Raw genomic sequence first — 27,703 nt, forward strand, 5'->3', positions numbered from 1 at the left:
CAAGGCTAACCACTTAGCATTCAGAGATCTTGACATAGCCAATTGAGAGCTAGCTCCACCTTAGGTTGGAGTCCCCCCCCCCCCTTTCCTCTGTGCAGTTGCTCTGTGTGCCAAAACAGGCCAAGACCTTGGTCGCCGCATATGCCAGACAAGCAGCTCCCACGGCATAGTGGTTAGAGCAGCCACCTTGGAGCGAAGAGGTTGTGAGTTCGAATCCTGTCAAGACCCTGAAGATGGCAGCTGTTAAAAGAGATGGATCGTGAGAACCTGGGATGTCTGGTGGATTGGAAGATATCGGTGCATGGATGGACTGAGGCGAGGTGGATGTCAAGGAGAGCAGTTGTCGAGGTAAGTGGTTGGAGGAAGGTGTAGTTGTGGGGCATTGTGGAAGGTGGACTGAGGCGAGGAGGATGTCAAGGAGAGCAGTTGTCGAGGTAAGTGGTTGGAGGAAGGTGTAGTTGTGGGGCATCGTGGAAGGTGGACTGAGGCGAGGAGGACGTCAAGGAGAGCAGTTGTCGAGGTGAGTGGTTAGAGGGCGTTGCGGAGGAAGGTGTAGTTGTGGGGCATCGTGGAAGGTGGTCCACTGCCTGGAATGGAGGAGTCTAGGTTGGGGATCTGCCAAAAGTGGTGTTGTGTCTGTCGAAGCATGTGGGATGTTGAAAATAAAAAGATGGGGGATTTTATTTGCCTTTTTTTTTTTTTTTTTTTTTTTTTTTATCAAGAAAACCTCCTCTGCAATCCACCATTGCCTCCAACCCTTCACACCAACTACCACTACTGCCTCCACACCAACTACCACCACTGCCACCAGCCCTTCACACCAATTACCGGGACCACTCACTTCCACACCAACAACCTTCTTCCTATGGAACCTTCCCACCCACACCACCACCACTCATGGGATTGGAAGATATCGGTGCATGGATGGACTGAGGCGAGGTGGATGTCAGGAAGAGCGGAATGGAGAGCAATGTCCCTGAAGACCCTGGAGCATGTCGCTGGATGGACTGAGGCGAGGAGGATGTCAAGGAGAGCAGTTGTCGAGGTAAGTAAGTGGTTAGAGGGCGTTGCGGAGGAAGGTGTAGTTGTGGGGCATCGTGGAAGGTGGTCCACTGCCTGGAATGGAGGATTCTAGGTTGGGGATCTGCCAAAAGTGGTGTTGTGTCTGTCGAAGCATGTGGGATGTTGAAAATAAAAAGATGGGGGATTTTATTTGCCTTTTTTTTTTTTTATATCAAGAAAACCTCCTCTGCAATCCACCATTGCCTCCAGCCCTTCACACCAACTACCACTACTGCCTCCACACCAACTACCACCACTGCCACCAGCCCTTCACACCAATTACCGGGACCACTCACTTCCACACCAACAACCTTCTTCCTATGGAACCTTCCCACCCACACCACCACCACTCATGGGATTGGAAGATATCGGTGCATGGATGGACTGAGGCGAGGTGGATGTCAGGAAGAGCGGAATGGAGAGCAATGTCCCTGAAGACCCTGGAGCATGTCGCTGGATGGACTGAGGCGAGGAGGATGTCAAGGAGAGCAGTTGTCGAGGTAAGTAAGTGGTTAGAGGGCGTTGCGGAGGAAGGTGTAGTTGTGGGGCATCGTGGAAGGTGGTCCACTGCCTGGAATGGAGGATTCTAGGTTGGGGATCTGCCAAAAGTGGTGTTGTGTCTGTCGAAGCATGTGGGATGTTGAAAATAAAAAGATGGGGGATTTTATTTGCCTTTTTTTTTTTTTTTTTTTTTTATATCAAGAAAACCTCCTCTGCAATCCACCATTGCCTCCAGCCCTTCACACCAACTACCACTACTGCCTCCACACCAACTACCACCACTGCCACCAGCCCTTCACACCAATTACCGGGACCACTCACTTCCACACCAACAACCTTCTTCCTATGGAACCTTCCCACCCACACCACCACCACTCATGGGATTGGAAGATATCGGTGCATGGATGGACTGAGGCGAGGTGGATGTCAGGAAGAGCGGAATGGAGAGCAATGTCCCTGAAGACCCTGGAGCATGTCGCTGGATGGACTGAGGCGAGGAGGATGTCAAGGAGAGCAGTTGTCGAGGTAAGTAAGTGGTTAGAGGGTGTTGCGGAGGAAGGTGTAGTTGTGGGGCATCGTGGAAGGTGGTCCACTGCCTGGAATGGAGGATTCTAGGTTGGGGATCTGCCAAAAGTGGTGTTGTGTCTGTCGAAGCATGTGGGATGTTGAAAATAAAAAGATGGGGGATTTTATTTGCCTTTTTTTTTTTTTTTTTTTTATATCACGAAAACCTCCTCTGCAATCCACCATTCACACCAACTACCACCACTGCCTCCACACCAGCTACCACCATTGCCACCAGCCCTTCACACCAACTACCACCCAGGAACCGGGACCACTCACTTACACACCAACAACCTTCTTCCTATGGAATCTTCCCACCCACACTCACATACCAGCTACCACAGCCATCCACACCAGAGCTCCTTCTCCAACACCTTATGGGTGCCCGACCATCAACCACACACACTTCACACACACACACACACACACACACACACACACACACACACACACTCCTCCGCTTCCACACTCTGCTGCCACAATTTCTCCAAACGAGCTTCAGGGTGTTCACAGGACTTGAACTCACAACCTCTCTGCTCCAAGGCAGCAGCTCTAACCACTAGACCATGAGAGCTTCATGGAAACTAGCAAGGATGACTGTGGTCTTGGCCTGTTTTGACAAAATCATTTTTTTCCCCACTGGTTCATATACATTTGACTGGGATAGTACAGGCAAGCCGAGAGCTAGTTCGGACTTAGCTTCGAATCCCCCCTCTGTGCGGTTACCCTGGCAAGCCATGTGTTGCGGGGGTATAGCTCAGTGGTAGAGCATTTGACTGCAGATCAAGAGGTCCTTGGCTCAAATCCGAGTGCCCCCTAACACACATTTTTTTGCTTTACGACTTAACCATATCCTACATATGTAGTGGTGGTGGTGGGGGGGAGGCGCCATAGGAAGAAGGTTGTTGGTGTGGAAGTGAGTGGCCCTGGGTGGTGGGCTGAAGGGCTGGAGGCAGTGGTGGTAGTTGGTGTGAAGGGCTGGAGGCAACGTTGAGGTACAAACAAGCCACATGTTGTGGGGCTGAAGCTCAGTGGTAGAGCATTTGACTGCATGTAAAGAGGTCCGAGTGCCCGTAACACACATTTTTTTTCTTTACAAGCTTAACCGTATCCCACATATGTAGTTTATTGCAGAAAATTAAAAATGTTGAGGTACAGATGAGCTGCATGTTGCGGGGGTATAGCTCAGTGGTAGAGCATTTGACTGCAGATCAAGAGGTCCTTGGTTCAAATCCGAGTGCCCCCTAACACATGCATGCTTTTTTTTACAGCTTAACCACATCCTACATATGTTGTTTATAGCAGACCCCCACTAGCTTTGCACTGCAAGATTTTGGTCGCCTCATCCAGTTGATGAGCAGCCACCCTGGAGCGCAGAGGTTCAAGAGGTCCTTGGTTCAAATACAAATGCCCGCTAATGCACAATTTTTTCTTGGTGGGGCATTGTGGTCAGACAGAAAAGAACCATACAACTTCCTCTGTAGTATAAAGCAGCTGATAAGAGTAAAGAGCTTTAAATACAAGTCATTTACTAATCTGTCTAACTTTTTGGCACCAGTTAATTTAAAAAAAAAAAATTGACACACGAGTATCCCTTTAAGATCTACGAATGTAACTCTTTGATCTTTTTGTGGTTTGACAAAACTTACATCTAAGTTACATTTATAGATTGAACCCACCACCTTCACACTGTAAGGTGGCAAGGCTAACCACTTAGCATTCAGAGATCTTGACATAGCCAGTTGAGAGCTAGCTCCACCTTAGGTTGGAGTCCCCCCCCCCCCTTTCCTCTGTGCAGTTGCTCTGTGTGCCAAAACAGGCCAAGACCTTGGTCGCCGCATATGCCTGACAAGCAGCTCCCACGGCATAGTGGTTAGAGCAGCCGCCTTGGAGCGAAGAGGTTGTGAGTTCGAATCCTGTCAAGACCCTGAAGATGGCAGCTGTTAAAAGAGATGGATCGTGAGAACCTGGGATGTCTGGTGGATTGGAAGATATCGGTGCATGGATGGACTGAGGCGAGGTGGATGTCAAGGAGAGCAGTTGTCGAGGTAAGTGGTTGGAGGAAGGTGTAGTTGTGGGGCATTGTGGAAGGTGGACTGAGGCGAGGAGGATGTCAAGGAGAGCAGTTGTCGAGGTAAGTGGTTGGAGGAAGGTGTAGTTGTGGGGCATCGTGGAAGGTGGACTGAGGCGAGGAGGACGTCAAGGAGAGCAGTTGTCGAGGTGAGTGGTTAGAGGGCGTTGCGGAGGAAGGTGTAGTTGTGGGGCATCGTGGAAGGTGGTCCACTGCCTGGAATGGAGGATTCTAGGTTGGCGATCTGCCAAAAGTGGTGTTGTGTCTGTCGAAGCATGTGGGATGTTGAAAATAAAAAGATGGGGGATTTTATTTGCCTTTTTTTTATATCACGAAAACCTCCTCTGCAATCCACCATTGCCTCCAGCCCTTCACACCAACTACCACCACTGCCTCCACACCAGCTACCACCATTGCCACCAGCCCTTCACACCAACTACCACCCAGGAACCGGGACCACTCACTTCCACACCAACAACCTTCTTCCTATGGAATCTTCCCACCCACACTCACATACCAGCTACCACAGCCATCCACACCAGAGCTCCTTCTCCAACACCTTATGGGTGCCCGACCATCAACCACTTCACACACACACACACACTCCTCCGCTTCCACACTATGCTGCCATAATTTCTCCAAACGAGCTTCAGGGTGTTCACAGGACTTGAACTCACAACCTCTCTGCTCCAAGGCAGCAGCTCTAACCACTAGACCATGAGAGCTTCATGGAAACTAGCAAGGATGACTGTGGTCTTGGCCTGTTTTGACAAAATCATTTTTTTCCCCACCGGTTCATATACATTTGACTGGGATAGTACAGGCAAGCCGAGAGCTAGTTCGGACTTAGCTTCGAATCCCCCCTCTGTGCGGTTACCCTGGCAAGCCATGTGTTGCGGGGGTATAGCTCAGTGGTAGAGCATTTGACTGCAGATCAAGAGGTCCTTGGCTCAAATCCGAGTGCCCCCTAACACACATTTTTTTGCTTTACGACTTAACCATATCCTACATATGTAGTGGTGGTGGTGGGGGGGAGGCGCCATAGGAAGAAGGTTGTTGGTGTGGAAGTGAGTGGCCCTGGGTGGTGGGCTGAAGGGCTGGAGGCAGTGGTGGTAGTTGGTGTGAAGGGCTGGAGGCAACGTTGAGGTACAAACAAGCCACATGTTGTGGGGCTGAAGCTCAGTGGTAGAGCATTTGACTGCATGTAAAGAGGTCCGAGTGCCCGTAACACACATTTTTTTTCTTTACAAGCTTAACCGTATCCCACATATGTAGTTTATTGCAGAAAATTAAAAATGTTGAGGTACAGATGAGCTGCATGTTGCGGGGGTATAGCTCAGTGGTAGAGCATTTGACTGCAGATCAAGAGGTCCTTGGTTCAAATCCGAGTGCCCCCTAACACATGCATGCTTTTTTTTACAGCTTAACCACATCCTACATATGTTGTTTATAGCAGACCCCCACTAGCTTTGCACTGCAAGATTTTGGTCGCCTCATCCAGTTGATGAGCAGCCACCCTGGAGCGCAGAGGTTCAAGAGGTCCTTGGTTCAAATACAAATGCCCGCTAATGCACAATTTTTTCTTGGTGGGGCATTGTGGTCAGACAGAAAAGAACCATACAACTTCCTCTGTAGTATAAAGCAGCTGATAAGAGTAAAGAGCTTTAAATACAAGTCATTTACTAATCTGTCTAACTTTTTGGCACCAGTTAATTTAAAAAAAAAAAATTGACACACGAGTATCCCTTTAAGATCTACGAATGTAACTCTTTGATCTTTTTGTGGTTTGACAAAACTTACATCTAAGTTACATTTATAGATTGAACCCACCACCTTCACACTGTAAGGTGGCAAGGCTAACCACTTAGCATTCAGAGATCTTGACATAGCCAGTTGAGAGCTAGCTCCACCTTAGGTTGGAGTCCCCCCCCCCCCCCCTTTCCTCTGTGCAGTTGCTCTGTGTGCCAAAACAGGCCAAGACCTTGGTCGCCGCATATGCCTGACAAGCAGCTTCCACGGCATAGTGGTTAGAGCAGACGCCTTGGAGCGAAGAGGTTGTGAGTTCGAATCCTGTCAAGACCCTGAAGATGGCAGCTGTTAAAAGAGATGGATCGTGAGAACCTGGGATGTCTGGTGGATTGGAAGATATCGGTGCATGGATGGACTGAGGCGAGGTCGATGTCAAGAAGCATGTGGGATGTTGAAAATAAAAAGATAGGGGATTTTATTTGCCTTTTTTTTTTTTTTTTTATATCAAGAAAACCTCCTCTGCAATCCACCATTGCCTCCAGCCCTTCACACCAACTACCACCACTGCCTCCACACCAGCTACCACCAGCCCTTCACACCAACTACCACCCAGGAACCGGGACCACTCACTTCCACACCAACAACCTTCTTCCTATGGAATCTTCCCACCCACACTCACATACCAGCTACCACAGCCATCCACACCAGAGCTCCTTCTCCAACACCTTATGGGTGCCCGACCATCAACCACTTCACACACACACACACACACTCCTCCGCTTCCACACTATGCTGCCACAATTTCTCCAAACGAGCTTCAGGGTGTTCACAGGACTTGAACTCACAACCTCTCTGCTCCAAGGCAGCAGCTCTAACCACTAGACCATGAGAGCTTCATGGAAACTAGCAAGGATGACTGTGGTCTTGGCCTGTTTTGACAAAATCATTTTTTTCCCCACCGGTTCATATACATTTGACTGGGATAGTACAGGCAAGCCGAGAGCTAGTTCGGACTTAGCTTCGAATCCCCCCTCTGTGCGGTTACCCTGGCAAGCCATGTGTTGCGGGGGTATAGCTCAGTGGTAGAGCATTTGACTGCAGATCAAGAGGTCCTTGGCTCAAATCCGAGTGCCCCCTAACACACATTTTTTTTGCTTTACGACTTAACCATATCCTACATATGTAGTAGTGGGGCTGAAGCTCAGTGGTAGAGCATTTGACTGCATGTAAAGAGGTCCGAGTGCCCGTAACACACATTTTTTTTCTTTACAAGCTTAACCGTATCCCACATATGTAGTTTATTGCAGAAAATTAAAAATGTTGAGGTACAGATGAGCTGCATGTTGCGGGGGTATAGCTCAGTGGTAGAGCATTTGACTGCAGATCAAGAGGTCCTTGGTTCAAATCCGAGTGCCCCCTAACACATGCATGCTTTTTTTTACAGCTTAACCACATCCTACATATGTTGTTTATAGCAGACCCCCACTAGCTTTGCACTGCAAGATTTTGGTCGCCTCATCCAGTTGATGAGCAGCCACCCTGGAGCGCAGAGGTTCAAGAGGTCCTTGGTTCAAATACAAATGCCCGCTAATGCACAATTTTTTCTTGGTGGGGCATTGTGGTCAGACAGAAAAGAACCATACAACTTCCTCTGTAGTATAAAGCAGCTGATAAGAGTAAAGAGCTTTAAATACAAGTCATTGTATGACCTGGGATGTCTGGTGGATTGGAAGATATCGGTGCATGGATGGACTGAGGCGAGGTGGATGTCAAGGAGAGCAGTTGTCGAGGTAAGTGGTTGGAGGAAGGTGTAGTTGTGGGGCATTGTGGAAGGTGGACTGAGGCATTCAGAGATCTTGACATAGCCAGTTGAGAGCTAGCTCCACCTTAGGTTGGAGTCCCCCCCCCCCTTTCCTCTGTGCAGTTGCTCTGTGTGCCAAAACAGGCCAAGACCTTGGTCGCCGCATATGCCTGACAAGCAGCTCCCACGGCATAGTGGTTAGAGCAGCTGCCTTGGAGCGAAGAGGTTGTGAGTTCGAATCCTGTCAAGACCCTGAAGATGGCAGCTGTTAAAAGAGATGGATCGTGAGAACCTGGGATGTCTGGTGGATTGGAAGATATCGGTGCATGGATGGACTGAGGCGAGGTCGATGTCAAGAAGCATGTGGGATGTTGAAAATAAAAAGATGGGGGATTTTATTTGCCTTTTTTTTTTTTTTTTTATATCAAGAAAACCTCCTCTGCAATCCACCATTGCCTCCAGCCCTTCACACCAACTACCACCACTGCCTCCACACCAGCTACCACCAGCCCTTCACACCAACTACCACCCAGGAACCGGGACCACTCACTTCCACACCAACAACCTTCTTCCTATGGAATCTTCCCACCCACACTCACATACCAGCTACCACAGCCATCCACACCAGAGCTCCTTCTCCAACACCTTATGGGTGCCCGACCATCAACCACTTCACACACACACACACACTCCTCCGCTTCCACACTATGCTGCCACAATTTCTCCAAACGAGCTTCAGGGTGTTCACAGGACTTGAACTCACAACCTCTCTGCTCCAAGGCAGCAGCTCTAACCACTAGACCATGAGAGCTTCATGGAAACTAGCAAGGATGACTGTGGTCTTGGCCTGTTTTGACAAAATCATTTTTTTCCCCACCGGTTCATATACATTTGACTGGGATAGTACAGGCAAGCCGAGAGCTAGTTCGGACTTAGCTTCGAATCCCCCCTCTGTGCGGTTACCCTGGCAAGCCATGTGTTGCGGGGGTATAGCTCAGTGGTAGAGCATTTGACTGCAGATCAAGAGGTCCTTGGCTCAAATCCGAGTGCCCCCTAACACACATTTTTTTTGCTTTACGACTTAACCATATCCTACATATGTAGTAGTGGGGCTGAAGCTCAGTGGTAGAGCATTTGACTGCATGTAAAGAGGTCCGAGTGCCCGTAACACACATTTTTTTTCTTTACAAGCTTAACCGTATCCCACATATGTAGTTTATTGCAGAAAATTAAAAATGTTGAGGTACAGATGAGCTGCATGTTGCGGGGGTATAGCTCAGTGGTAGAGCATTTGACTGCAGATCAAGAGGTCCTTGGTTCAAATCCGAGTGCCCCCTAACACATGCATGCTTTTTTTTACAGCTTAACCACATCCTACATATGTTGTTTATAGCAGACCCCCACTAGCTTTGCACTGCAAGATTTTGGTCGCCTCATCCAGTTGATGAGCAGCCACCCTGGAGCGCAGAGGTTCAAGAGGTCCTTGGTTCAAATACAAATGCCCGCTAATGCACAATTTTTTCTTGGTGGGGCATTGTGGTCAGACAGAAAAGAACCATACAACTTCCTCTGTAGTATAAAGCAGCTGATAAGAGTAAAGAGCTTTAAATACAAGTCATTGTATGACCTGGGATGTCTGGTGGATTGGAAGATATCGGTGCATGGATGGACTGAGGCGAGGTGGATGTCAAGGAGAGCAGTTGTCGAGGTAAGTGGTTGGAGGAAGGTGTAGTTGTGGGGCATTGTGGAAGGTGGACTGAGGCATTCAGAGATCTTGACATAGCCAGTTGAGAGCTAGCTCCACCTTAGGTTGGAGTCCCCCCCCCCCTTTCCTCTGTGCAGTTGCTCTGTGTGCCAAAACAGGCCAAGACCTTGGTCGCCGCATATGCCTGACAAGCAGCTCCCACGGCATAGTGGTTAGAGCAGCCGCCTTGGAGCGAAGAGGTTGTGAGTTCGAATCCTGTCAAGACCCTGAAGATGGCAGCTGTTAAAAGAGATGGATCGTGAGAACCTGGGATGTCTGGTGGATTGGAAGATATCGGTGCATGGATGGACTGAGGCGAGGTCGATGTCAAGAAGCATGTGGGATGTTGAAAATAAAAAGATGGGGGATTTTATTTGCCTTTTTTTTTTTTTTTTTTATATCAAGAAAACCTCCTCTGCAATCCACCATTGCCTCCAGCCCTTCACACCAACTACCACCACTGCCTCCACACCAGCTACCACCATTGCCACCAGCCCTTCACACCAACTACCACCCAGGAACCGGGACCACTCACTTCCACACCAACAACCTTCTTCCTATGGAATCTTCCCACCCACACTCACATACCAGCTACCACAGCCATCCACACCAGAGCTCCTTCTCCAACACCTTATGGGTGCCCGACCATCAACCACTTCACACACACACACACACACACACACTCCTCCGCTTCCACACTATGCTGCCACAATTTCTCCAAACGAGCTTCAGGGTGTTCACAGGACTTGAACTCACAACCTCTCTGCTCCAAGGCAGCAGCTCTAACCACTAGACCATGAGAGCTTCATGGAAACTAGCAAGGATGACTGTGGTCTTGGCCTGTTTTGACAAAATCATTTTTTTCCCCACCGGTTCATATACATTTGACTGGGATAGTACAGGCAAGCCGAGAGCTAGTTCGGACTTAGCTTCGAATCCCCCCTCTGTGCGGTTACCCTGGCAAGCCATGTGTTGCGGGGGTATAGCTCAGTGGTAGAGCATTTGACTGCAGATCAAGAGGTCCTTGGCTCAAATCCGAGTGCCCCCTAACACACATTTTTTTGCTTTACGACTTAACCATATCCTACATATGTAGTGGTGGTGGTGGGGGGGAGGCGCCATAGGAAGAAGGTTGTTGGTGTGGAAGTGAGTGGCCCTGGGTGGTGGGCTGAAGGGCTGGAGGCAGTGGTGGTAGTTGGTGTGAAGGGCTGGAGGCAACGTTGAGGTACAAACAAGCCACATGTTGTGGGGCTGAAGCTCAGTGGTAGAGCATTTGACTGCATGTAAAGAGGTCCGAGTGCCACACATTTTTTTTCTTTACAAGCTTAACCGTATCCCACATATGTAGTTTATTGCAGAAAATTAAAAATGTTGAGGTACAGATGAGCTGCATGTTGCGGGGGTATAGCTCAGTGGTAGAGCATTTGACTGCAGATCAAGAGGTCCTTGGTTCAAATCCGAGTGCCCCCTAACACATGCATGCTTTTTTTTCCTCTGTGCAGTTGCTCTGTGAGCCAAAACAGGCCAAGACCTTGGTCGCCGCATATGCCAGACAAGCAGCTCCCACGGCATAGTGGTTAGAGCAGCCACCTTGGAGCGAAGAGGTTGTGAGTTCGAATCCTGTCAAGACCCTGAAGATGGCAGCTGTTAAAAGAGATGGATCGTGAGAACCTGGGATGTCTGGTGGATTGGAAGATATCGGTGCATGGATGGACTGAGGCGAGGTGGATGTCAAGGAGAGCAGTTGTCGAGGTAAGTGGTTGGAGGAAGGTGTAGTTGTGGGGCATTGTGGAAGGTGGACTGAGGCGAGGAGGATGTCAAGGAGAGCAGTTGTCGAGGTAAGTGGTTGGAGGAAGGTGTAGTTGTGGGGCATCGTGGAAGGTGGACTGAGGCGAGGAGGACGTCAAGGAGAGCAGTTGTCGAGGTGAGTGGTTAGAGGGCGTTGCGGAGGAAGGTGTAGTTGTGGGGCATCGTGGAAGGTGGTCCACTGCCTGGAATGGAGGATTCTAGGTTGGGGATCTGCCAAAAGTGGTGTTGTGTCTGTCGAAGCATGTGGGATGTTGAAAATAAAAAGATGGGGGATTTTATTTGCCTTTTTTTTTTTTTTTTTTTTTTTTTATCAAGAAAACCTCCTCTGCAATCCACCATTGCCTCCAACCCTTCACACCAACTACCACTACTGCCTCCACACCAACTACCACCACTGCCACCAGCCCTTCACACCAATTACCGGGACCACTCACTTCCACACCAACAACCTTCTTCCTATGGAACCTTCCCACCCACACCACCACCACTCATGGGATTGGAAGATATCGGTGCATGGATGGACTGAGGCGAGGTGGATGTCAGGAAGAGCGGAATGGAGAGCAATGTCCCTGAAGACCCTGGAGCATGTCGCTGGATGGACTGAGGCGAGGAGGATGTCAAGGAGAGCAGTTGTCGAGGTAAGTAAGTGGTTAGAGGGCGTTGCGGAGGAAGGTGTAGTTGTGGGGCATCGTGGAAGGTGGTCCACTGCCTGGAATGGAGGATTCTAGGTTGGGGATCTGCCAAAAGTGGTGTTGTGTCTGTCGAAGCATGTGGGATGTTGAAAATAAAAAGATGGGGGATTTTATTTGCCTTTTTTTTTTTTTTTTTTTTTATATCAAGAAAACCTCCTCTGCAATCCACCATTGCCTCCAGCCCTTCACACCAACTACCACTACTGCCTCCACACCAACTACCACCACTGCCACCAGCCCTTCACACCAATTACCGGGACCACTCACTTCCACACCAACAACCTTCTTCCTATGGAACCTTCCCACCCACACCACCACCACTCATGGGATTGGAAGATATCGGTGCATGGATGGACTGAGGCGAGGTGGATGTCAGGAAGAGCGGAATGGAGAGCAATGTCCCTGAAGACCCTGGAGCATGTCGCTGGATGGACTGAGGCGAGGAGGATGTCAAGGAGAGCAGTTGTCGAGGTAAGTAAGTGGTTAGAGGGCGTTGCGGAGGAAGGTGTAGTTGTGGGGCATCGTGGAAGGTGGTCCACTGCCTGGAATGGAGGATTCTAGGTTGGGGATCTGCCAAAAGTGGTGTTGTGTCTGTCGAAGCATGTGGGATGTTGAAAATAAAAAGATGGGGGATTTTATTTGCCTTTTTTTTATATCACGAAAACCTCCTCTGCAATCCACCATTGCCTCCAGCCCTTCACACCAACTACCACCACTGCCTCCACACCAGCTACCACCATTGCCACCAGCCCTTCACACCAACTACCACCCAGGAACCGGGACCACTCACTTCCACACCAACAACCTTCTTCCTATGGAATCTTCCCAACCATAGCCAGGAAGCCAACGGGCTTCCCATAGCCAGTTGAGAGCTAGCTCCACCTTAGGTTGGAGTCCCCCCCCCCCCCTTTCCTCTGTGCAGTTGCTCTGTGTGCCAAAACAGGCCAAGACCTTGGTCGCCGCATATGCCTGACAAGCAGCTCCCACGGCATAGTGGTTAGAGCAGCCGCCTTGGAGCGAAGAGGTTGTGAGTTCGAATCCTGTCAAGACCCTGAAGATGGCAGCTGTTAAAAGAGATGGATCGTGAGAACCTGGGATGTCTGGTGGATTGGAAGATATCGGTGCATGGATGGACTGAGGCGAGGTCGATGTCAAGAAGCATGTGGGATGTTGAAAATAAAAAGATGGGGGATTTTATTTGCCTTTTTTTTTATATCAAGAAAACCTCCTCTGCAATCCACCATTGCCTCCAGCCCTTCACACCAACTACCACCACTGCCTCCACACCAGCTACCACCATTGCCACCAGCCCTTCACACCAACTACCACCCAGGAACCGGGACCACTCACTTCCACACCAACAACCTTCTTCCTATGGAATCTTCCCACCCACACTCACATACCAGCTACCACAGCCATCCACACCAGAGCTCCTTCTCCAACACCTTATGGGTGCCCGACCATCAACCACTTCACACACACACACACACACACACACACACACTCCTCCGCTTCCACACTATGCTGCCACAATTTCTCCAAACGAGCTTCAGGGTGTTCACAGGACTTGAACTCACAACCTCTCTGCTCCAAGGCAGCAGCTCTAACCACTAGACCATGAGAGCTTCATGGAAACTAGCAAGGATGACTGTGGTCTTGGCCTGTTTTGACAAAATCATTTTTTTCCCCACCGGTTCATATACATTTGACTGGGATAGTACAGGCAAGCCGAGAGCTAGTTCGGACTTAGCTTCGAATCCCCCCTCTGTGCGGTTACCCTGGCAAGCCATGTGTTGCGGGGGTATAGCTCAGTGGTAGAGCATTTGACTGCAGATCAAGAGGTCCTTGGCTCAAATCCGAGTGCCCCCTAACACACATTTTTTTGCTTTACGACTTAACCATATCCTACATATGTAGTGGTGGTGGTGGGGGGGAGGCGCCATAGGAAGAAGGTTGTTGGTGTGGAAGTGAGTGGCCCTGGGTGGTGGGCTGAAGGGCTGGAGGCAGTGGTGGTAGTTGGTGTGAAGGGCTGGAGGCAACGTTGAGGTACAAACAAGCCACATGTTGTGGGGCTGAAGCTCAGTGGTAGAGCATTTGACTGCATGTAAAGAGGTCCGAGTGCCCGTAACACACATTTTTTTTCTTTACAAGCTTAACCGTATCCCACATATGTAGTTTATTGCAGAAAATTAAAAATGTTGAGGTACAGATGAGCTGCATGTTGCGGGGGTATAGCTCAGTGGTAGAGCATTTGACTGCAGATCAAGAGGTCCTTGGTTCAAATCCGAGTGCCCCCTAACACATGCATGCTTTTTTTTACAGCTTAACCACATCCTACATATGTTGTTTATAGCAGACCCCCACTAGCTTTACACTGCAAGATTTTGGTCGCCTCATCCAGTTGATGAGCAGCCACCCTGGAGCGCAGAGGTTCAAGAGGTCCTTGGTTCAAATACAAATGCCCGCTAATGCACAATTTTTTCTTGGTGGGGCATTGTGGTCAGACAGAAAAGAACCATACAACTTCCTCTGTAGTATAAAGCAGCTGATAAGAGTAAAGAGCTTTAAATACAAGTCATTTACTAATCTGTCTAACTTTTTGGCACCAGTTAATTTAAAAAAAAAAAATTGACACACGAGTATCCCTTTAAGATCTACGAATGTAACTCTTTGATCTTTTTGTGGTTTGACAAAACTTACATCTAAGTTACATTTATAGATTGAACCCACCACCTTCACACTGTAAGGTGGCAAGGCTAACCACTTAGCATTCAGAGATCTTGACATAGCCAGTTGAGAGCTAGCTCCACCTTAGGTTGGAGTCCCCCCCCCCCCTTTCCTCTGTGCAGTTGCTCTGTGTGCCAAAACAGGCCAAGACCTTGGTCGCCGCATATGCCAGACAAGCAGCTCCCACGGCATAGTGGTTAGAGCAGCCACCTTGGAGCGAAGAGGTTGTGAGTTCGAATCCTGTCAAGACCCTGAAGATGGCAGCTGTTAAAAGAGATGGATCGTGAGAACCTGGGATGTCTGGTGGATTGGAAGATATCGGTGCATGGATGGACTGAGGCGAGGTGGATGTCAAGGAGAGCAGTTGTCGAGGTAAGTGGTTGGAGGAAGGTGTAGTTGTGGGGCATTGTGGAAGGTGGACTGAGGCGAGGAGGATGTCAAGGAGAGCAGTTGTCGAGGTAAGTGGTTGGAGGAAGGTGTAGTTGTGGGGCATCGTGGAAGGTGGACTGAGGTGAGGAGGACGTCAAGGAGAGCAGTTGTCGAGGTGAGTGGTTAGAGGGCGTTGCGGAGGAAGGTGTAGTTGTGGGGCATCGTGGAAGGTGGTCCACTGCCTGGAATGGAGGAGTCTAGGTTGGGGATCTGCCAAAAGTGGTGTTGTGTCTGTCGAAGCATGTGGGATGTTGAAAATAAAAAGATGGGGGATTTTATTTGCCTTTTTTTTGTTTTGTTTTTTTTTTTTTATCAAGAAAACCTCCTCTGCAATCCACCATTGCCTCCAACCCTTCACACCAACTACCACTACTGCCTCCACACCAACTACCACCACTGCCACCAGCCCTTCACACCAATTACCGGGACCACTCACTTCCACACCAACAACCTTCTTCCTATGGAACCTTCCCACCCACACCACCACCACTCATGGGATTGGAAGATATCGGTGCATGGATGGACTGAGGCGAGGTGGATGTCAGGAAGAGCGGAATGGAGAGCAATGTCCCTGAAGACCCTGGAGCATGTCGCTGGATGGACTGAGGCGAGGAGGATGTCAAGGAGAGCAGTTGTCGAGGTAAGTAAGTGGTTAGAGGGCGTTGCGGAGGAAGGTGTAGTTGTGGGGCATCGTGGAAGGTGGTCCACTGCCTGGAATGGAGGATTCTAGGTTGGGGATCTGCCAAAAGTGGTGTTGTGTCTGTCGAAGCATGTGGGATGTTGAAAATAAAAAGATGGGGGATTTTATTTGCCTTTTTTTTTTTTTTTTTTTTTATATCAAGAAAACCTCCTCTGCAATCCACCATTGCCTCCAGCCCTTCACACCAACTACCACTACTGCCTCCACACCAACTACCACCACTGCCACCAGCCCTTCACACCAATTACCGGGACCACTCACTTCCACACCAACAACCTTCTTCCTATGGAACCTTCCCACCCACACCACCACCACTCATGGGATTGGAAGATATCGGTGCATGGATGGACTGAGGCGAGGTGGATGTCAGGAAGAGCGGAATGGAGAGCAATGTCCCTGAAGACCCTGGAGCATGTCGCTGGATGGACTGAGGCGAGGAGGATGTCAAGGAGAGCAGTTGTCGAGGTAAGTAAGTGGTTAGAGGGCGTTGCGGAGGAAGGTGTAGTTGTGGGGCATCGTGGAAGGTGGTCCACTGCCTGGAATGGAGGATTCTAGGTTGGGGATCTGCCAAAAGTGGTGTTGTGTCTGTCGAAGCATGTGGGATGTTGAAAATAAAAAGATGGGGGATTTTATTTGCCTTTTTTTTATATCACGAAAACCTCCTCTGCAATCCACCATTGCCTCCAGCCCTTCACACCAACTACCACCACTGCCTCCACACCAGCTACCACCATTGCCACCAGCCCTTCACACCAACTACCACCCAGGAACCGGGACCACTCACTTCCACACCAACAACCTTCTTCCTATGGAATCTTCCCACCCACACTCACATACCAGCTACCACAGCCATCCACACCAGAGCTCCTTCTCCAACACCTTATGGGTGCCCGACCATCAACCACTTCACACACACACACACACTCCTCCGCTTCCACACTATGCTGCCACAATTTCTCCAAACGAGCTTCAGGGTGTTCACAGGACTTGAACTCACAACCTCTCTGCTCCAAGGCAGCAGCTCTAACCACTAGACCATGAGAGCTTCATGGAAACTAGCAAGGATGACTGTGGTCTTGGCCTGTTTTGACAAAATCATTTTTTTCCCCACCGGTTCATATACATTTGACTGGGATAGTACAGGCAAGCCGAGAGCTAGTTCGGACTTAGCTTCGAATCCCCCCTCTGTGCGGTTACCCTGGCAAGCCATGTGTTGCGGGGGTATAGCTCAGTGGTAGAGCATTTGACTGCAGATCAAGAGGTCCTTGGCTCAAATCCGAGTGCCCCCTAACACACATTTTTTTGCTTTACGACTTAACCATATCCTACATATGTAGTGGTGGTGGTGGGGGGGAGGCGCCATAGGAAGAAGGTTGTTGGTGTGGAAGTGAGTGGCCCTGGGTGGTGGGCTGAAGGGCTGGAGGCAGTGGTGGTAGTTGGTGTGAAGGGCTGGAGGCAACGTTGAGGTACAAACAAGCCACATGTTGTGGGGCTGAAGCTCAGTGGTAGAGCATTTGACTGCATGTAAAGAGGTCCGAGTGCCCGTAACACACATTTTTTTTCTTTACAAGCTTAACCGTATCCCACATATGTAGTTTATTGCAGAAAATTAAAAATGTTGAGGTACAGATGAGCTGCATGTTGCGGGGGTATAGCTCAGTGGTAGAGCATTTGACTGCAGATCAAGAGGTCCTTGGTTCAAATCCGAGTGCCCCCTAACACATGCATGCTTTTTTTTACAGCTTAACCACATCCTACATATGTTGTTTATAGCAGACCCCCACTAGCTTTACACTGCAAGATTTTGGTCGCCTCATCCAGTTGATGAGCAGCCACCCTGGAGCGCAGAGGTTCAAGAGGTCCTTGGTTCAAATACAAATGCCCGCTAATGCACAATTTTTTCTTGGTGGGGCATTGTGGTCAGACAGAAAAGAACCATACAACTTCCTCTGTAGTATAAAGCAGCTGATAAGAGTAAAGAGCTTTAAATACAAGTCATTTACTAATCTGTCTAACTTTTTGGCACCAGTTAATTAAAAAAAAAAAAATTGACACACGAGTATCCCTTTAAGATCTACGAATGTAACTCTTTGATCTTTTTGTGGTTTGACAAAACTTACATCTAAGTTACATTTATAGATTGAACCCACCACCTTCACACTGTAAGGTGGCAAGGCTAACCACTTAGCATTCAGAGATCTTGACATAGCCAGTTGAGAGCTAGCTCCACCTTAGGTTGGAGTCCCCCCCCCCCCCCTTTCCTCTGTGCAGTTGCTCTGTGTGCCAAAACAGGCCAAGACCTTGGTCGCCGCATATGCCAGACAAGCAGCTCCCACGGCATAGTGGTTAGAGCAGCCACCTTGGAGCGAAGAGGTTGTGAGTTCGAATCCTGTCAAGACCCTGAAGATGGCAGCTGTTAAAAGAGATGGATCGTGAGAACCTGGGATGTCTGGTGGATTGGAAGATATCGGTGCATGGATGGACTGAGGCGAGGTGGATGTCAAGGAGAGCAGTTGTCGAGGTAAGTGGTTGGAGGAAGGTGTAGTTGTGGGGCATTGTGGAAGGTGGACTGAGGCGAAGAGGATGTCAAGGAGAGCAGTTGTCGAGGTAAGTGGTTGGAGGAAGGTGTAGTTGTGGGGCATCGTGGAAGGTGGACTGAGGCGAGGAGGACGTCAAGGAGAGCAGTTGTCGAGGTGAGTGGTTAGAGGGCGTTGCGGAGGAAGGTGTAGTTGTGGGGCATCGTGGAAGGTGGTCCACTGCCTGGAATGGAGGAGTCTAGGTTGGGGATCTGCCAAAAGTGGTGTTGTGTCTGTCGAAGCATGTGGGATGTTGAAAATAAAAAGATGGGGGATTTTATTTGCCTTTTTTTTGTTTTGTTTTTTTTTTTTTATCAAGAAAACCTCCTCTGCAATCCACCATTGCCTCCAACCCTTCACACCAACTACCACTACTGCCTCCACACCAACTACCACCACTGCCACCAGCCCTTCACACCAATTACCGGGACCACTCACTTCCACACCAACAACCTTCTTCCTATGGAACCTTCCCACCCACACCACCACCACTCATGGGATTGGAAGATATCGGTGCATGGATGGACTGAGGCGAGGTGGATGTCAGGAAGAGCGGAATGGAGAGCAATGTCCCTGAAGACCCTGGAGCATGTCGCTGGATGGACTGAGGCGAGGAGGATGTCAAGGAGAGCAGTTGTCGAGGTAAGTAAGTGGTTAGAGGGCGTTGCGGAGGAAGGTGTAGTTGTGGGGCATCGTGGAAGGTGGTCCACTGCCTGGAATGGAGGATTCTAGGTTGGGGATCTGCCAAAAGTGGTGTTGTGTCTGTCGAAGCATGTGGGATGTTGAAAATAAAAAGATGGGGGATTTTATTTGCCTTTTTTTTTTTTTATATCAAGAAAACCTCCTCTGCAATCCACCATTGCCTCCAGCCCTTCACACCAACTACCACTACTGCCTCCACACCAACTACCACCACTGCCACCAGCCCTTCACACCAATTACCGGGACCACTCACTTCCACACCAACAACCTTCTTCCTATGGAACCTTCCCACCCACACCACCACCACTCATGGGATTGGAAGATATCGGTGCATGGATGGACTGAGGCGAGGTGGATGTCAGGAAGAGCGGAATGGAGAGCAATGTCCCTGAAGACCCTGGAGCATGTCGCTGGATGGACTGAGGCGAGGAGGATGTCAAGGAGAGCAGTTGTCGAGGTAAGTAAGTGGTTAGAGGGCGTTGCGGAGGAAGGTGTAGTTGTGGGGCATCGTTGAAGGTGGTCCACTGCCTGGAATGGAGGATTCTAGGTTGGGGATCTGCCAAAAGTGGTGTTGTGTCTGTCGAAGCATGTGGGATGTTGAAAATAAAAAGATGGGGGATTTTATTTGCCTTTTTTTTATATCACGAAAACCTCCTCTGCAATCCACCATTGCCTCCAGCCCTTCACACCAACTACCACCACTGCCTCCACACCAGCTACCACCATTGCCACCAGCCCTTCACACCAACTACCACCCAGGAACCGGGACCACTCACTTCCACACCAACAACCTTCTTCCTATGGAATCTTCCCAACCATAGCCAGGAAGCCAACGGGCTTCCCATAGCCAGTTGAGAGCTAGCTCCACCTTAGGTTGGAGTCCCCCCCCCCCCCTTTCCTCTGTGCAGTTGCTCTGTGTGCCAAAACAGGCCAAGACCTTGGTCGCCGCATATGCCTGACAAGCAGCTCCCACGGCATAGTGGTTAGAGCAGCCGCCTTGGAGCGAAGAGGTTGTGAGTTCGAATCCTGTCAAGACCCTGAAGATGGCAGCTGTTAAAAGAGATGGATCGTGAGAACCTGGGATGTCTGGTGGATTGGAAGATATCGGTGCATGGATGGACTGAGGCGAGGTCGATGTCAAGAAGCATGTGGGATGTTGAAAATAAAAAGATGGGGGATTTTATTTGCCTTTTTTTTTATATCAAGAAAACCTCCTCTGCAATCCACCATTGCCTCCAGCCCTTCACACCAACTACCACCACTGCCTCCACACCAGCTACCACCATTGCCACCAGCCCTTCACACCAACTACCACCCAGGAACCGGGACCACTCACTTCCACACCAACAACCTTCTTCCTATGGAATCTTCCCACCCACACTCACATACCAGCTACCACAGCCATCCACACCAGAGCTCCTTCTCCAACACCTTATGGGTGCCCGACCATCAACCACTTCACACACACACACACACACACACACACACACACACTCCTCCGCTTCCACACTATGCTGCCACAATTTCTCCAAACGAGCTTCAGGGTGTTCACAGGACTTGAACTCACAACCTCTCTGCTCCAAGGCAGCAGCTCTAACCACTAGACCATGAGAGCTTCATGGAAACTAGCAAGGATGACTGTGGTCTTGGCCTGTTTTGACAAAATCATTTTTTTCCCCACCGGTTCATATACATTTGACTGGGATAGTACAGGCAAGCCGAGAGCTAGTTCGGACTTAGCTTCGAATCCCCCCTCTGTGCGGTTACCCTGGCAAGCCATGTGTTGCGGGGGTATAGCTCAGTGGTAGAGCATTTGACTGCAGATCAAGAGGTCCTTGGCTCAAATCCGAGTGCCCCCTAACACACATTTTTTTGCTTTACGACTTAACCATATCCTACATATGTAGTGGTGGTGGTGGGGGGGAGGCGCCATAGGAAGAAGGTTGTTGGTGTGGAAGTGAGTGGCCCTGGGTGGTGGGCTGAAGGGCTGGAGGCAGTGGTGGTAGTTGGTGTGAAGGGCTGGAGGCAACGTTGAGGTACAAACAAGCCACATGTTGTGGGGCTGAAGCTCAGTGGTAGAGCATTTGACTGCATGTAAAGAGGTCCGAGTGCCCGTAACACACATTTTTTTTCTTTACAAGCTTAACCGTATCCCACATATGTAGTTTATTGCAGAAAATTAAAAATGTTGAGGTACAGATGAGCTGCATGTTGCGGGGGTATAGCTCAGTGGTAGAGCATTTGACTGCAGATCAAGAGGTCCTTGGTTCAAATCCGAGTGCCCCCTAACACATGCATGCTTTTTTTTACAGCTTAACCACATCCTACATATGTTGTTTATAGCAGACCCCCACTAGCTTTACACTGCAAGATTTTGGTCGCCTCATCCAGTTGATGAGCAGCCACCCTGGAGCGCAGAGGTTCAAGAGGTCCTTGGTTCAAATACAAATGCCCGCTAATGCACAATTTTTTCTTGGTGGGGCATTGTGGTCAGACAGAAAAGAACCATACAACTTCCTCTGTAGTATAAAGCAGCTGATAAGAGTAAAGAGCTTTAAATACAAGTCATTTACTAATCTGTCTAACTTTTTGGCACCAGTTAATTTAAAAAAAAAAAATTGACACACGAGTATCCCTTTAAGATCTACGAATGTAACTCTTTGATCTTTTTGTGGTTTGACAAAACTTACATCTAAGTTACATTTATAGATTGAACCCACCACCTTCACACTGTAAGGTGGCAAGGCTAACCACTTAGCATTCAGAGATCTTGACATAGCCAGTTGAGAGCTAGCTCCACCTTAGGTTGGAGTCCCCCCCCCCCCCTTTCCTCTGTGCAGTTGCTCTGTGTGCCAAAACAGGCCAAGACCTTGGTCGCCGCATATGCCAGACAAGCAGCTCCCACGGCATAGTGGTTAGAGCAGCCACCTTGGAGCGAAGAGGTTGTGAGTTCGAATCCTGTCAAGACCCTGAAGATGGCAGCTGTTAAAAGAGATGGATCGTGAGAACCTGGGATGTCTGGTGGATTGGAAGATATCGGTGCATGGATGGACTGAGGCGAGGTGGATGTCAAGGAGAGCAGTTGTCGAGGTAAGTGGTTGGAGGAAGGTGTAGTTGTGGGGCATTGTGGAAGGTGGACTGAGGCGAGGAGGATGTCAAGGAGAGCAGTTGTCGAGGTAAGTGGTTGGAGGAAGGTGTAGTTGTGGGGCATCGTGGAAGGTGGACTGAGGTGAGGAGGACGTCAAGGAGAGCAGTTGTCGAGGTGAGTGGTTAGAGGGCGTTGCGGAGGAAGGTGTAGTTGTGGGGCATCGTGGAAGGTGGTCCACTGCCTGGAATGGAGGAGTCTAGGTTGGGGATCTGCCAAAAGTGGTGTTGTGTCTGTCGAAGCATGTGGGATGTTGAAAATAAAAAGATGGGGGATTTTATTTGCCTTTTTTTTGTTTTGTTTTTTTTTTTTTATCAAGAAAACCTCCTCTGCAATCCACCATTGCCTCCAACCCTTCACACCAACTACCACTACTGCCTCCACACCAACTACCACCACTGCCACCAGCCCTTCACACCAATTACCGGGACCACTCACTTCCACACCAACAACCTTCTTCCTATGGAACCTTCCCACCCACACCACCACCACTCATGGGATTGGAAGATATCGGTGCATGGATGGACTGAGGCGAGGTGGATGTCAGGAAGAGCGGAATGGAGAGCAATGTCCCTGAAGACCCTGGAGCATGTCGCTGGATGGACTGAGGCGAGGAGGATGTCAAGGAGAGCAGTTGTCGAGGTAAGTAAGTGGTTAGAGGGCGTTGCGGAGGAAGGTGTAGTTGTGGGGCATCGTGGAAGGTGGTCCACTGCCTGGAATGGAGGATTCTAGGTTGGGGATCTGCCAAAAGTGGTGTTGTGTCTGTCGAAGCATGTGGGATGTTGAAAATAAAAAGATGGGGGATTTTATTTGCCTTTTTTTTTTTTTTTTTTTTATATCAAGAAAACCTCCTCTGCAATCCACCATTGCCTCCAGCCCTTCACACCAACTACCACTACTGCCTCCACACCAACTACCACCACTGCCACCAGCCCTTCACACCAATTACCGGGACCACTCACTTCCACACCAACAACCTTCTTCCTATGGAACCTTCCCACCCACACCACCACCACTCATGGGATTGGAAGATATCGGTGCATGGATGGACTGAGGCGAGGTGGATGTCAGGAAGAGCGGAATGGAGAGCAATGTCCCTGAAGACCCTGGAGCATGTCGCTGGATGGACTGAGGCGAGGAGGATGTCAAGGAGAGCAGTTGTCGAGGTAAGTAAGTGGTTAGAGGGCGTTGCGGAGGAAGGTGTAGTTGTGGGGCATCGTGGAAGGTGGTCCACTGCCTGGAATGGAGGATTCTAGGTTGGGGATCTGCCAAAAGTGGTGTTGTGTCTGTCGAAGCATGTGGGATGTTGAAAATAAAAAGATGGGGGATTTTATTTGCCTTTTTTTTATATCACGAAAACCTCCTCTGCAATCCACCATTGCCTCCAGCCCTTCACACCAACTACCACCACTGCCTCCACACCAGCTACCACCATTGCCACCAGCCCTTCACACCAACTACCACCCAGGAACCGGGACCACTCACTTCCACACCAACAACCTTCTTCCTATGGAATCTTCCCACCCACACTCACATACCAGCTACCACAGCCATCCACACCAGAGCTCCTTCTCCAACACCTTATGGGTGCCCGACCATCAACCACTTCACACACACACACACACTCCTCCGCTTCCACACTATGCTGCCACAATTTCTCCAAACGAGCTTCAGGGTGTTCACAGGACTTGAACTCACAACCTCTCTGCTCCAAGGCAGCAGCTCTAACCACTAGACCATGAGAGCTTCATGGAAACTAGCAAGGATGACTGTGGTCTTGGCCTGTTTTGACAAAATCATTTTTTTCCCCACCGGTTCATATACATTTGACTGGGATAGTACAGGCAAGCCGAGAGCTAGTTCGGACTTAGCTTCGAATCCCCCCTCTGTGCGGTTACCCTGGCAAGCCATGTGTTGCGGGGGTATAGCTCAGTGGTAGAGCATTTGACTGCAGATCAAGAGGTCCTTGGCTCAAATCCGAGTGCCCCCTAACACACATTTTTTTGCTTTACGACTTAACCATATCCTACATATGTAGTGGTGGTGGTGGGGGGGAGGCGCCATAGGAAGAAGGTTGTTGGTGTGGAAGTGAGTGGCCCTGGGTGGTGGGCTGAAGGGCTGGAGGCAGTGGTGGTAGTTGGTGTGAAGGGCTGGAGGCAACGTTGAGGTACAAACAAGCCACATGTTGTGGGGCTGAAGCTCAGTGGTAGAGCATTTGACTGCATGTAAAGAGGTCCGAGTGCCCGTAACACACATTTTTTTTCTTTACAAGCTTAACCGTATCCCACATATGTAGTTTATTGCAGAAAATTAAAAATGTTGAGGTACAGATGAGCTGCATGTTGCGGGGGTATAGCTCAGTGGTAGAGCATTTGACTGCAGATCAAGAGGTCCTTGGTTCAAATCCGAGTGCCCCCTAACACATGCATGCTTTTTTTTACAGCTTAACCACATCCTACATATGTTGTTTATAGCAGACCCCCACTAGCTTTACACTGCAAGATTTTGGTCGCCTCATCCAGTTGATGAGCAGCCACCCTGGAGCGCAGAGGTTCAAGAGGTCCTTGGTTCAAATACAAATGCCCGCTAATGCACAATTTTTTCTTGGTGGGGCATTGTGGTCAGACAGAAAAGAACCATACAACTTCCTCTGTAGTATAAAGCAGCTGATAAGAGTAAAGAGCTTTAAATACAAGTCATTTACTAATCTGTCTAACTTTTTGGCACCAGTTAATTTAAAAAAAAAAAATTGACACACGAGTATCCCTTTAAGATCTACGAATGTAACTCTTTGATCTTTTTGTGGTTTGACAAAACTTACATCTAAGTTACATTTATAGATTGAACCCACCACCTTCACACTGTAAGGTGGCAAGGCTAACCACTTAGCATTCAGAGATCTTGACATAGCCAGTTGAGAGCTAGCTCCACCTTAGGTTGGAGTCCCCCCCCCCCCCCCCTTTCCTCTGTGCAGTTGCTCTGTGTGCCAAAACAGGCCAAGACCTTGGTCGCCGCATATGCCAGACAAGCAGCTCCCACGGCATAGTGGTTAGAGCAGCCACCTTGGAGCGAAGAGGTTGTGAGTTCGAATCCTGTCAAGACCCTGAAGATGGCAGCTGTTAAAAGAGATGGATCGTGAGAACCTGGGATGTCTGGTGGATTGGAAGATATCGGTGCATGGATGGACTGAGGCGAGGTGGATGTCAAGGAGAGCAGTTGTCGAGGTAAGTGGTTGGAGGAAGGTGTAGTTGTGGGGCATTGTGGAAGGTGGACTGAGGCGAGGAGGATGTCAAGGAGAGCAGTTGTCGAGGTAAGTGGTTGGAGGAAGGTGTAGTTGTGGGGCATCGTGGAAGGTGGACTGAGGTGAGGAGGACGTCAAGGAGAGCAGTTGTCGAGGTGAGTGGTTAGAGGGCGTTGCGGAGGAAGGTGTAGTTGTGGGGCATCGTGGAAGGTGGTCCACTGCCTGGAATGGAGGAGTCTAGGTTGGGGATCTGCCAAAAGTGGTGTTGTGTCTGTCGAAGCATGTGGGATGTTGAAAATAAAAAGATGGGGGATTTTATTTGCCTTTTTTTTGTTTTGTTTTTTTTTTTTTATCAAGAAAACCTCCTCTGCAATCCACCATTGCCTCCAACCCTTCACACCAACTACCACTACTGCCTCCACACCAACTACCACCACTGCCACCAGCCCTTCACACCAATTACCGGGACCACTCACTTCCACACCAACAACCTTCTTCCTATGGAACCTTCCCACCCACACCACCACCACTCATGGGATTGGAAGATATCGGTGCATGGATGGACTGAGGCGAGGTGGATGTCAGGAAGAGCGGAATGGAGAGCAATGTCCCTGAAGACCCTGGAGCATGTCGCTGGATGGACTGAGGCGAGGAGGATGTCAAGGAGAGCAGTTGTCGAGGTGAGTGGTTAGAGGGCGTTGCGGAGGAAGGTGTAGTTGTGGGGCATCGTGGAAGGTGGTCCACTGCCTGGAATGGAGGAGTCTAGGTTGGGGATCTGCCAAAAGTGGTGTTGTGTCTGTCGAAGCATGTGGGATGTTGAAAATAAAAAGATGGGGGATTTTATTTGCCTTTTTTTTTTTTTTTTTTTTATATCAAGAAAACCTCCTCTGCAATCCACCATTGCCTCCAGCCCTTCACACCAACTACCACTACTGCCTCCACACCAACTACCACCACTGCCACCAGCCCTTCACACCAATTACCGGGACCACTCACTTCCACACCAACAACCTTCTTCCTATGGAACCTTCCCACCCACACCACCACCACTCATGGGATTGGAAGATATCGGTGCATGGATGGACTGAGGCGAGGTGGATGTCAGGAAGAGCGGAATGGAGAGCAATGTCCCTGAAGACCCTGGAGCATGTCGCTGGATGGACTGAGGCGAGGAGGATGTCAAGGAGAGCAGTTGTCGAGGTAAGTAAGTGGTTAGAGGGCGTTGCGGAGGAAGGTGTAGTTGTGGGGCATCGTGGAAGGTGGTCCACTGCCTGGAATGGAGGATTCTAGGTTGGGGATCTGCCAAAAGTGGTGTTGTGTCTGTCGAAGCATGTGGGATGTTGAAAATAAAAAGATGGGGGATTTTATTTGCCTTTTTTTTATATCACGAAAACCTCCTCTGCAATCCACCATTGCCTCCAGCCCTTCACACCAACTACCACCACTGCCTCCACACCAGCTACCACCATTGCCACCAGCCCTTCACACCAACTACCACCCAGGAACCGGGACCACTCACTTCCACACCAACAACCTTCTTCCTATGGAATCTTCCCACCCACACTCACATACCAGCTACCACAGCCATCCACACCAGAGCTCCTTCTCCAACACCTTATGGGTGCCCGACCATCAACCACTTCACACACACACACACACTCCTCCGCTTCCACACTATGCTGCCACAATTTCTCCAAACGAGCTTCAGGGTGTTCACAGGACTTGAACTCACAACCTCTCTGCTCCAAGGCAGCAGCTCTAACCACTAGACCATGAGAGCTTCATGGAAACTAGCAAGGATGACTGTGGTCTTGGCCTGTTTTGACAAAATCATTTTTTTCCCCACCGGTTCATATACATTTGACTGGGATAGTACAGGCAAGCCGAGAGCTAGTTCGGACTTAGCTTCGAATCCCCCCTCTGTGCGGTTACCCTGGCAAGCCATGTGTTGCGGGGGTATAGCTCAGTGGTAGAGCATTTGACTGCAGATCAAGAGGTCCTTGGCTCAAATCCGAGTGCCCCCTAACACACATTTTTTTGCTTTACGACTTAACCATATCCTACATATGTAGTGGTGGTGGTGGGGGGGAGGCGCCATAGGAAGAAGGTTGTTGGTGTGGAAGTGAGTGGCCCTGGGTGGTGGGCTGAAGGGCTGGAGGCAGTGGTGGTAGTTGGTGTGAAGGGCTGGAG

General features: G+C 49.5%; 9 non-coding genes across 9 annotated transcripts; all 9 read left to right on the forward strand.

Moving 5' to 3' along the window:
* Positions 1–3,301: 3,301 nt before the first annotated feature.
* TRNAC-GCA (transfer RNA cysteine (anticodon GCA)) lies at positions 3,302–3,373 on the forward strand. Its single transcript has one exon. It is a non-coding gene; the product is annotated as a tRNA-Cys (tRNA).
* A 2,150-nt stretch (positions 3,374–5,523) lies between these two features.
* Positions 5,524–5,595, forward strand: TRNAC-GCA (transfer RNA cysteine (anticodon GCA)). Its single transcript has one exon. It is a non-coding gene; the product is annotated as a tRNA-Cys (tRNA).
* A 1,699-nt stretch (positions 5,596–7,294) lies between these two features.
* On the forward strand, positions 7,295–7,366 carry TRNAC-GCA (transfer RNA cysteine (anticodon GCA)). The gene has a single exon. It is a non-coding gene; the product is annotated as a tRNA-Cys (tRNA).
* A 1,647-nt stretch (positions 7,367–9,013) lies between these two features.
* On the forward strand, positions 9,014–9,085 carry TRNAC-GCA (transfer RNA cysteine (anticodon GCA)). Its single transcript has one exon. It is a non-coding gene; the product is annotated as a tRNA-Cys (tRNA).
* A 1,805-nt stretch (positions 9,086–10,890) lies between these two features.
* TRNAC-GCA (transfer RNA cysteine (anticodon GCA)) lies at positions 10,891–10,962 on the forward strand. The gene has a single exon. It is a non-coding gene; the product is annotated as a tRNA-Cys (tRNA).
* Positions 10,963–14,218: 3,256 nt separating this feature from the next.
* TRNAC-GCA (transfer RNA cysteine (anticodon GCA)) lies at positions 14,219–14,290 on the forward strand. Its single transcript has one exon. It is a non-coding gene; the product is annotated as a tRNA-Cys (tRNA).
* Positions 14,291–17,494: 3,204 nt separating this feature from the next.
* TRNAC-GCA (transfer RNA cysteine (anticodon GCA)) lies at positions 17,495–17,566 on the forward strand. The gene has a single exon. It is a non-coding gene; the product is annotated as a tRNA-Cys (tRNA).
* Positions 17,567–21,342: 3,776 nt separating this feature from the next.
* TRNAC-GCA (transfer RNA cysteine (anticodon GCA)) lies at positions 21,343–21,414 on the forward strand. Its single transcript has one exon. It is a non-coding gene; the product is annotated as a tRNA-Cys (tRNA).
* Positions 21,415–24,618: 3,204 nt separating this feature from the next.
* On the forward strand, positions 24,619–24,690 carry TRNAC-GCA (transfer RNA cysteine (anticodon GCA)). Its single transcript has one exon. It is a non-coding gene; the product is annotated as a tRNA-Cys (tRNA).
* The last annotated feature ends 3,013 nt before the right edge of the window (positions 24,691–27,703 follow it).

This window comes from Hyla sarda, chromosome 2, assembly GCF_029499605.1.
Source record: "Hyla sarda isolate aHylSar1 chromosome 2, aHylSar1.hap1, whole genome shotgun sequence".
NCBI lineage: Eukaryota > Metazoa > Chordata > Amphibia > Anura > Hylidae > Hyla > Hyla sarda.